This window comes from Copadichromis virginalis, linkage group LG7, assembly GCF_057382275.1.
Source record: "Copadichromis virginalis isolate Kocher_CV1m ecotype Utaka linkage group LG7, C_Virginalis_male_GT1.1, whole genome shotgun sequence".
In the NCBI taxonomy this organism is placed as follows: domain Eukaryota; kingdom Metazoa; phylum Chordata; class Actinopteri; order Cichliformes; family Cichlidae; genus Copadichromis; species Copadichromis virginalis.
The window spans coordinates 61,783,937-61,795,471 of NC_140624.1; positions in this window are offsets into that span (position 1 = coordinate 61,783,937).

The following is an 11,535-nucleotide window of genomic DNA, read 5'->3' on the forward strand; positions in this document are numbered from 1 at the left end:
CGGAAAAAAAGAAGATTTATTCATGACACACTTGAAAAGACCCAGGGACACCGAGTTAACGATAAAAACGATAACAAAATAACTCTGAATACCGATAAAAACCCTGAAAACCACACATTTCACACCTGAGCCTCAACTCTCGCGGACCGGCACCTTTCCGAGGCCCGGGGGTTGGGGACCGCTGCATTAAGTGCACTAATTTCTCACACTTATCAGTGGCTCATGGTTGCTTAAGGCCTATGTCTGTACTTGACCACAGAGGCAGAGCATCATTCAACCTGCCAGCTGCCTATCTTGGGAGCTTTTCAAGGATGACAGACTCCACTTTCTCTGCAGCAAGACAGCTCATAACTTTTTTACAGTGTCTCCCTGTCCTCAGACTTGTATATGTTCTTCTGTAATAGATAACTATACACTATCATTGCAATCTACACTACAGCTCAAAGGTTTGAAGTCAATTTTCACCTGGTTTATAACCATGTGATCTGTCCACACAGCAGTGATGGTTACTAAAAATGGGCCCATGTATAAGTGTGTAGACATTTCCTAATGCATCATGGGTGATTTAACATAAATGATTCATTAAACACACATCTGTGAAAACATTTCTGATCATTTTCATGTAATATTATGTTAAAAGTAAATGTAAATTATTAATTAAAAAGACGACAGTTTGAATCTGACCACAAACCTTTGAGCAGTAGTGTGTGTTGTATGCATGTGTCTGTCTGTATCTGATCAGGATTTTGTCATCAGTGTCAACAAAACGCTCATTTTTTAGCTGTTTCTGTCATCAAAATTGAGTTGGAGTGTTTTAACACTGATGGCAATCTCTCCCTAACAAGTCCACTTTATTGCGTGCTCATTTTCTCCTATTAGTGGTTCATAGGAGTCTAACTAATGAACTGTATGCATGTTTCCTAATCTGTCACACTTATCAGTGGCTCATGGTTGCTTAAGGCCTATGTCTGTACTTGACCACAGAGGCAGAGCATCATTCAACCTGCCAGCTGCCTATCTTGGGAGCTTTTCAAGGATGACAGACTCCACTTTCTCTGCAGCAAGACAGCTCATAACTTTTTTACAGTGTCTCCCTGTCCTCAGACTTCTATATGTTCTTCTGTAATAGATAACTATACACTATCATTGCAATCTACACTACAGCTCAAACGTTTGAAGTCAATTTTCACCTGGTTTATAACCATGTGATCTGTCCACACAGCAGTGATGGCTACTAAAAATGGGCCCATGTATAAGTGTGTAGACATTTCCTAATGCATCATGGGTGATTTAACATAAATGATTCATTAAACACACATCTGTGAAAACATTTCTGATAAACTTTGCCTAATTTTATGTTATAGCAAATATAATTTTAAAATTAAGACAAGAATGTTTGAATCTGACCACAAACTTTTGAGCAGTAGTGTGTGTTGTATGCATGTGTCTGTCTGTATCTGATCAGGATTTTGTCATCAGTGTCAACAAAACGCTCATTTTTTAGCTGTTTCTGTCATCAAAATTGAGTTGGAGTGTTTTAACTCTGGTGGCAATCTCTCCCTAACAAGTCCACTTTATTGCGTGCTCATTTTCTCCTATTAGTGGCCCATACGTATATAATTAGGAAACATGCATTAAGTCAGTGGTCCTCAACCTTTTTTGCGCCACGGACCGGTTTATGCCCGACAATATTTTCATGGACCGGCCTTTAAGGTGTCGCGGATAAATACAACAAAATAAAACTAGTACCGGTACCGGAAAAAAAGAAGATTTATTTATGACACACTTGAAAAGACCCAGGGACACCGAGTTAACGATAAAAACGATAACAAAATAACTCTGAATACCGATAAAAACCCTGAAAACCATACATTTCACAACTGAGCCTCAACTCTCGCGGACCGGCACCTTTCCGAGGCCCGGGGGTTGGGGACCGCTGCATTAAGTGCACTAATTTCTCACACTTATCAGTGGCTCATGGTTGCTTAAGGCCTATGTCTGTACTTGACCACAGAGGCAGAGCATCATTCAACCTGCCAGCTGCCTATCTTGGGAGCTTTTCAAGGATGACAGACTCCACTTTCTCTGCAGCAAGACAGCTCATAACTTTTTTACAGTGTCTCCCTGTCCTCAGACTTCTATATATTCTTCTGTAATAGATAACTATACACTATCATTGCAATCTACACTACAGCTCAAAGGTTTGAAGTCAATTTTCACCTGGTTTATAACCATGTGATCTGTCCATACAGCAGTGATGGTTACTAAAAATGGGCCCATGTATATGTGTGTAGACATTTCCTAATGCATCATGGGTGATTTAACATAAATGATTCATTAAACACACATCTGTGAAAACATTTCTGATCATTTTCATGTAATATTATGTTAAAAGTAAATGTAAATTATTAATTAAAAAGACGACAGTTTGAATCTGACCACAAACCTTTGAGCAGTAGTGTGTGTTGTATGCATGTGTCTGTCTGTATCTGATCAGGATTTTGTCATCAGTGTCAACAAAACGCTCATTTTTTAGCTGTTTCTGTCATCAAAATTGAGTTGGAGTGTTTTAACACTGATGGCAATCTCTCCCTAACAAGTCCACTTTATTGCGTGCTCATTTTCTCCTATTAGTGGTTCATAGGAGTCTAACTAATGAACTGTATGCATGTTTCCTAATCTGTCACACTTATCAGTGGCTCATGGTTGCTTAAGGCCTATGTCTGTACTTGACCACAGAGGCAGAGCATCATTCAACCTGCCAGCTGCCTATCTTGGGAGCTTTTCAAGGATGACAGACTCCACTTTCTCTGCAGCAAGACAGCTCATAACTTTTTTACAGTGTCTCCCTGTCCTCAGACTTCTATATATTCTTCTGTAATAGATAACTATACACTATCATTGCAATCAAGCTATACTACAGCTCAAACGTTTGAAGTCAATTTTCACCTGGTTTATAACCATGTGATCTGTCCACACAGCAGTGATGGCTACTAAAAATGGGCCCATGTATAAGTGTGTAGACATTTCCTAATGCATCATGGGTGATTTAACATAAATGATTCATTAAACACACATCTGTGAAAACATTTCTGATAAACTTTGCCTAATTTTATGTTATAGCAAATATAATTTTAAAATTAAGACAAGAATGTTTGAATCTGACCACAAACTTTTGAGCAGTAGTGTGTGTTGTATGCATGTGTCTGTCTGTATCTGATCAGGATTTTGTCATCAGTGTCAACAAAACGCTCATTTTTTAGCTGTTTCTGTCATCAAAATTGAGTTGGAGTGTTTTAACTCTGGTGGCAATCTCTCCCTAACAAGTCCACTTTATTGCGTGCTCATTTTCTCCTATTAGTGGCTCATACGTATATAATTAGGAAACATGCATTAAGTCAGTGGTCCTCAACCTTTTTTGCGCCACGGACCGGTTTATGCCCGACAATATTTTCATGGACCGGCCTTTAAGGTGTCGCGGATAAATACAACAAAATAAAACTAGTACCGGTACCGGAAAAAAAGAAGATTTATTTATGACACACTTGAAAAGACCCAGGGACACCGAGTTAACGATAAAAACGATAACAAAATAACTCTGAATACCGATAAAAACCCTGAAAACCATACATTTCACACCTGAGCCTCAACTCTCGCGGACCGGCACCTTTCCGAGGCCCGGGGGTTGGGGACCGCTGCATTAAGTGCACTAATTTCTCACACTTATCAGTGGCTCATGGTTGCTTAAGGCCTATGTCTGTACTTGACCACAGAGGCAGAGCATCATTCAACCTGCCAGCTGCCTATCTTGGGAGCTTTTCAAGGATGACAGACTCCACTTTCTCTGCAGCAAGACAGCTCATAACTTTTTTACAGTGTCTCCCTGTCCTCAGACTTCTATATATTCTTCTGTAATAGATAACTATACACTATCATTGCAATCTACACTACAGCTCAAAGGTTTGAAGTCAATTTTCACCTGGTTTATAACCATGTGATCTGTCCATACAGCAGTGATGGTTACTAAAAATGGGCCCATGTATATGTGTGTAGACATTTCCTAATGCATCATGGGTGATTTAACATAAATGATTCATTAAACACACATCTGTGAAAACATTTCTGATCATTTTCATGTAATATTATGTTAAAAGTAAATGTAAATTATTAATTAAAAAGACGACAGTTTGAATCTGACCACAAACCTTTGAGCAGTAGTGTGTGTTGTATGCATGTGTCTGTCTGTATCTGATCAGGATTTTGTCATCAGTGTCAACAAAATGCTCATTTTTTAGCTGTTTCTGTCATCAAAATTGAGTTGGAGTGTTTTAACTCTGATGGCAATCTCTCCCTAACAAGTCCACTTTATTGCGTGCTCATTTTCTCCTATTAGTGGTTCATAGGAGTCTAACTAATGAACTGTATGCATGTTTCCTAATCTGTCACACTTATCAGTGGCTCATGGTTGCTTAAGGCCTATGTCTGTACTTGACCACAGAGGCAGAGCATCATTCAACCTGCCAGCTGCCTATCTTGGGAGCTTTTCAAGGATGACAGACTCCACTTTCTCTGCAGCAAGACAGCTCATAACTTTTTTACAGTGTCTCCCTGTCCTCAGACTTCTATATATTCTTCTGTAATAGATAACTATACACTATCATTGCAATCTACACTACAGCTCAAAGGTTTGAAGTCAATTTTCACCTGGTTTATAACCATGTGATCTGTCCACACAGGAGTGATGGTTACTAAAAATGGGCCCATGTATAAGTGTGTAGACATTTCCTAATGCATCATGGGTGATTTAACATAAATGATTCATTAAACACACATCTGTGAAAACATTTCTGATAAACTTTGCCTAATTTTATGTTATAGCAAATATAATTTTAAAATTAAGACAAGAATGTTTGAATCTGACCACAAACTTTTGAGCAGTAGTGTGTGTTGTATGCATGTGTCTGTCTGTATCTGATCAGGATTTTGTCATCAGTGTCAACAAAACGCTCATTTTTTAGCTGTTTCTATCATCAAAATTGAGTTGGAGTGTTTTAACTCTGATGGCAATCTCTCCCTAACAAGTCCACTTTATTGCGTGCTCATTTTCTCCTATTAGTTGCTCATACGTATATAATTAGGAAACATGCATTAAGTCAGTGGTCCTCAACCTTTTTTGCGCCACGGACCGGTTTATGCCCAACAATATTTTCACGGACCGGCCTTTAAGGTGTCGCGGATAAATACAACAAAATAAAACTAGTACCGGTACCGGAAAAAAAGAAGATTTATTTATGACACACTTGAAAAGACCCAGGGACACCGAGTTAACGATAAAAACGATAACAAAATAACGCTGAAAACCGATAAAAACCCTGAAAACCATACATTTCACACCTGAGCCTCAACTCTCGCGGACCGGCACCTTTCCGAGGCCCGGGGGTTGGGGACCGCTGCATTAAGTGCACTAATTTCTCACACTTATCAGTGGCTCATGGTTGCTTAAGGCCTATGTCTGTACTTGACCACAGAGGCAGAGCATCATTCAACCTGCCAGCTGCCTATCTTGGGAGCTTTTCAAGGATGACAGACTCCACTTTCTCTGCAGCAAGACAGCTCATAACTTTTTTACAGTGTCTCCCTGTCCTCAGACTTCTATATGTTCTTCTGTAATAGATAACTATACACTATCATTGCAATCTACACTACAGCTCAAAGGTTTGAAGTCAATTTTCACCTGGTTTATAACCATGTGATCTGTCCACACAGCAGTGATGGTTACTAAAAATGGGCCCATGTATAAGTGTGTAGACATTTCCTAATGCATCATGGGTGATTTAACATAAATGATTCATTTAACACACATCTGTGAAAACATTTCTGATCATTTTCATGTAATATTATGTTAAAAGTAAATGTAAATTATTAATTAAAAAGACGACAGTTTGAATCTGACCACAAACTTTTGAGCAGTAGTGTGTGTTGTATGCACGTGTCTGTCTGTATCTGATCAGGATTTTGTCATCAGTGTCAACAAAACGCTCATTTTTTAGCTGTTTCTGTCATCAAAAATTGAGTTGGAGTGTTTTAACACTGATGGCAATCTCTCCCTAACAAGTCCACTTTATTGCGTGCTCATTTTCTCCTATTAGTGGTTCATAGGAGTCTAACTAATGAACTGTATGCATGTTTCCTAATCTGTCACACTTATCAGTGGCTCATGGTTGCTTAAGGCCTATGTCTGTACTTGACCACAGAGGCAGAGCATCATTCAACCTGCCAGCTGCCTATCTTGGGAGCTTTTCAAGGATGACAGACTCCACTTTCTCTGCAGCAAGACAGCTCATAACTTTTTTACAGTGTCTCCCTGTCCTCAGACTTCTATATATTCTTCTGTAATAGATAACTATACACTATCATTGCAATCTACACTACAGCTCAAACGTTTGAAGTCAATTTTCACCTGGTTTATAACCATGTGATCTGTCCACACAGCAGTGATGGCTACTAAAAATGGGCCCATGTATAAGTGTGTAGACATTTCCTAATGCATCATGGGTGATTTAACATAAATGATTCATTAAACACACATCTGTGAAAACATTTCTGATAAACTTTGCCTAATTTTATGTTATAGCAAATATAATTTTAAAATTAAGACAAGAATGTTTGAAACTGACCACAAACTTTTGAGCAGTAGTGTGTGTTGTATGCATGTGTCTGTCTGTATCTGATCAGGATTTTGTCATCAGTGTCAACAAAACGCAAATTTTTTAGCTGGTTCTATCATCAAAATTGAGTTGGAGTGTTTTAACTCTGGTGGCAATCTCTCCCTAACAAGTCCACTTTATTGCGTGCTCATTTTCTCCTATTAGTGGCTCATACGTATATAATTAGGAAACATGCATTAAGTCAGTGGTCCTCAACCTTTTTTGCGCCACGGACCGGTTTATGCCCGACAATATTTTCATGGACCGGCCTTTAAGGTGTCGCGGATAAATACAACAAAATAAAACTAGTACCGGTACCGGAAAAAAAGAAGATTTATTTATGACACACTTGAAAAGACCCAGGGACACCGAGTTAACGATAAAAACGATAACAAAATAACGCTGAAAACCGATAAAAACCCTGAAAACCATACATTTCACAACTGAGCCTCAACTCTCGCGGACCGGCACCTTTCCGAGGCCCGGGGGTTGGGGACCGCTGCATTAAGTGCACTAATTTCTCACACTTATCAGTGGCTCATGGTTGCTTAAGGCCTATGTCTGTACTTGACCACAGAGGCAGAGCATCATTCAACCTGCCAGCTGCTTATCTTGGGAGCTTTTCAAGGATGACAGACTCCACTTTCTCTGCAGCAAGACAGCTCATAACTTTTTTACAGTGTCTCCCTGTCCTCAGACTTCTATATATTCTTCTGTAATAGATAACTATACACTATCATTGCAATCTACACTACAGCTCAAACGTTTGAAGTCAATTTTCACCTGGTTTATAACCATGTGATCTGTCCACACAGCAGTGATGGCTACTAAAAATGGGCCCATGTATAAGTGTGTAGACATTTCCTAATGCATCATGGGTGATTTAACATAAATGATTCATTAAACACACATCTGTGAAAACATTTCTGATAAACTTTGCCTAATTTTATGTTATAGCAAATATAATTTTAAAATTAAAACAAGAATGTTTGAATCTGACCACAAACTTTTGAGCAGTAGTGTGTGTTGTATGCATGTGTCTGTCTGTATCTGATCAGGATTTTGTCATCAGTGTCAACAAAACGCTAATTTTTTAGCTGTTTCTGTCATCAAAATTGAGTTGGAGTGTTTTAACTCTGGTGGCAATCTCTCCCTAACAAGTCCACTTTATTGCGTGCTCATTTTCTCCTATTAGTTGCTCATACGTATATAATTAGGAAACATGCATTAAGTCAGTGGTCCTCAACCTTTTTTGCGCCACGGACCGGTTTATGCCCGACAATATTTTCACGGACCGGCCTTTAAGGTGTCGCGGATAAATACAACAAAATAAAACTAGTACCGGTACCGGAAAAAAAGAAGATTTATTTATGACACACTTGAAAAGACCCAGGGACACCGAGTTAACGATAAAAACGATAACAAAATAACTCTGAATACCGATAAAAACCCTGAAAACCATACATTTCACAACTGAGCCTCAACTCTCGCGGACCGGCACCTTTCCGAGGCCCGGGGGTTGGGGACCGCTGCATTAAGTGCACTAATTTCTCACACTTATCAGTGGCTCATGGTTGCTTAAGGCCTATGTCTGTACTTGACCACAGAGGCAGAGCATCATTCAACCTGCCAGCTGCCTATCTTGGGAGCTTTTCAAGGATGACAGACTCCACTTTCTCTGCAGCAAGACAGCTCATAACTTTTTTACAGTGTCTCCCTGTCCTCAGACTTCTATATGTTCTTCTGTAATAGATAACTATACACTATCATTGCAATCTACACTACAGCTCAAAGGTTTGAAGTCAGTTTTCACCTGGTTTATAACCATGTGATCTGTCCACACAGCAGTGATGGTTACTAAAAATGGGCCCATGTATATGTGTGTAGACATTTCCTAATGCATCATGGGTGATTTAACATAAATGATTCATTAAACACACATCTGTGAAAACATTTCTGATCATTTTCATGTAATATTATGTTAAAAGTAAATGTAAATTATTAATTAAAAAGACGACAGTTCTAATCTGACCACAAACCTTTGAGCAGTAGTGTGTGCTGTATGCATGTGTCTGTCTGTATCTGATCAGGATTTTGTCATCAGTGTCAACAAAACGCTCATTTTTTAGCTGTTTCTGTCATCAAAATTGAGTTGGAGTGTTTTAACACTGATGGCAATCTCTCCCTAACAAGTCCACTTTATTGCGTGCTCATTTTCTCCTATTAGTGGTTCATAGGAGTCTAACTAATGAACTGTATGCATGTTTCCTAATCTGTCACACTTATCAGTGGCTCATGGTTGCTTAAGGCCTATGTCTGTACTTGACCACAGAGGCAGAGCATCATTCAACCTGCCAGCTGCCTATCTTGGGAGCTTTTCAAGGATGACAGACTCCACTTTCTCTGCAGCAAGACAGCTCATAACTTTTTTACAGTGTCTCCCTGTCCTCAGACTTCTATATGTTCTTCTGTAATAGATAACTATACACTATCATTGCAATCTACACTACAGCTCAAACGTTTGAAGTCAATTTTCACCTGGTTTATAACCATGTGATCTGTCCACACAGCAGTGATGGCTACTAAAAATGGGCCCATGTATAAGTGTGTAGACATTTCCTAATGCATCATGGGTGATTTAACATAAATGATTCATTAAACACACATCTGTGAAAACATTTCTGATAAACTTTGCCTAATTTTATGTTATAGCAAATATAATTTTAAAATTAAGACAAGAATGTTTGAATCTGACCACAAACTTTTGAGCAGTAGTGTGTGTTGTATGCATGTGTCTGTCTGTATCTGATCAGGATTTTGTCATCAGTGTCAACAAAACGCTCATTTTTTAGCTGGTTCTATCATCAAAATTGAGTTGGAGTGTTTTAACTCTGATGGCAATCTCTCCCTAACAAGTCCACTTTATTGCGTGCTCATTTTCTCCTATTAGTGGCTCATACGTATATAATTAGGAAACATGCATTAAGTCAGTGGTCCTCAACCTTTTTTGCGCCACGGACCGGTTTATGCCCGACAATATTTTCATGGACCGGCCTTTAAGGTGTCGCGGATAAATACAACAAAATAAAACTAGTACCGGTACCGGAAAAAAAGAAGATTTATTTATGACACACTTGAAAAGACCCAGGGACACCGAGTTAACGATAAAAACGATAACAAAATAACTCTGAATACCGATAAAAACCCTGAAAACCATACATTTCACAACTGAGCCTCAACTCTCGCGGCCCGGCACCAAACGACTCACGGACCGGCACCTTTCCGAGGCCCGGGGGTTGGGGACCGCTGCATTAAGTGCACTAATTTCTCACACTTATCAGTGGCTCATGGTTGCTTAAGGCCTATGTCTGTACTTGACCACAGAGGCAGAGCATCATTCAACCTGCCAGCTGCCTATCTTGGGAGCTTTTCAAGGATGACAGACTCCACTTTCTCTGCAGCAAGACAGCTCATAACTTTTTTACAGTGTCTCCCTGTCCTCAGACTTCTATATATTCTTCTGTAATAGATAACTATACACTATCATTGCAATCTACACTACAGCTCAAAGGTTTGAAGTCAGTTTTCACCTGGTTTATAACCATGTGATCTGTTCACACAGCAGTGATGGTTACTAAAAATGGGCCCATGTATATGTGTGTAGACATTTCCTAATGCATCATGGGTGATTTAACATAAATGATTCATTAAACACACATCTGTGAAAACATTTCTGATCATTTTCATGTAATATTATGTTAAAAGTAAATGTAAATTATTAATTAAAAAGACGACAGTTTGAATCTGACCACAAACCTTTGAGCAGTAGTGTGTGTTGTATGCATGTGTCTGTCTGTATCTGATCAGGATTTTGTCATCAGTGTCAACAAAACGCTCATTTTTTAGCTGTTTCTGTCATCAAAATTGAGTTGGAGTGTTTTAACTCTGATGGCAATCTCTCCCTAACAAGTCCACTTTATTGCATGCTCATTTTCTCCTATTAGTGGTTCATAGGAGTCTAACTAATGAACTGTATGCATGTTTCCTAATCTGTCACACTTATCAGTGGCTCATGGTTGCTTAAGGCCTATGTCTGTACTTGACCACAGAGGCAGAGCATCATTCAACCTGCCAGCTGCCTATCTTGGGAGCTTTTCAAGGATGACAGACTCCACTTTCTCTGCAGCAAGACAGCTCATAACTTTTTTACAGTGTCTCCCTGTCCTCAGACTTCTATATGTTCTTCTGTAATAGATAACTATACACTATCATTGCAATCTACACTACAGCTCAAACGTTTGAAGTCAATTTTCACCTGGTTTATAACCATGTGATCTGTCCACACAGCAGTGATGGCTACTAAAAATGGGCCCATGTATAAGTGTGTAGACATTTCCTAATGCATCATGGGTGATTTAACATAAATGATTCATTAAACACACATCTGTGAAAACATTTCTGATAAACTTTGCCTAATTTTATGTTATAGCAAATATAATTTTAAAATTAAAACAAGAATGTTTGAAACTGACCACAAACTTTTGAGCAGTAGTGTGTGTTGTATGCATGTGTCTGTCTGTATCTGATCAGGATTTTGTCATCAGTGTCAACAAAACGCTCATTTTTTAGCTGGTTCTATCATCAAAATTGAGTTGGAGTGTTTTAACTCTGGTGGCAATCTCTCCCTAACAAGTCCACTTTATTGCGTGCTCATTTTCTCCTTTTAGTGGCCCATACGTATATAATTAGGAAACATGCATTAAGTCAGTGGTCCTCAACCTTTTTTGCGCCACGGACCGGTTTATGCCCGACAATATTTTCATGGACC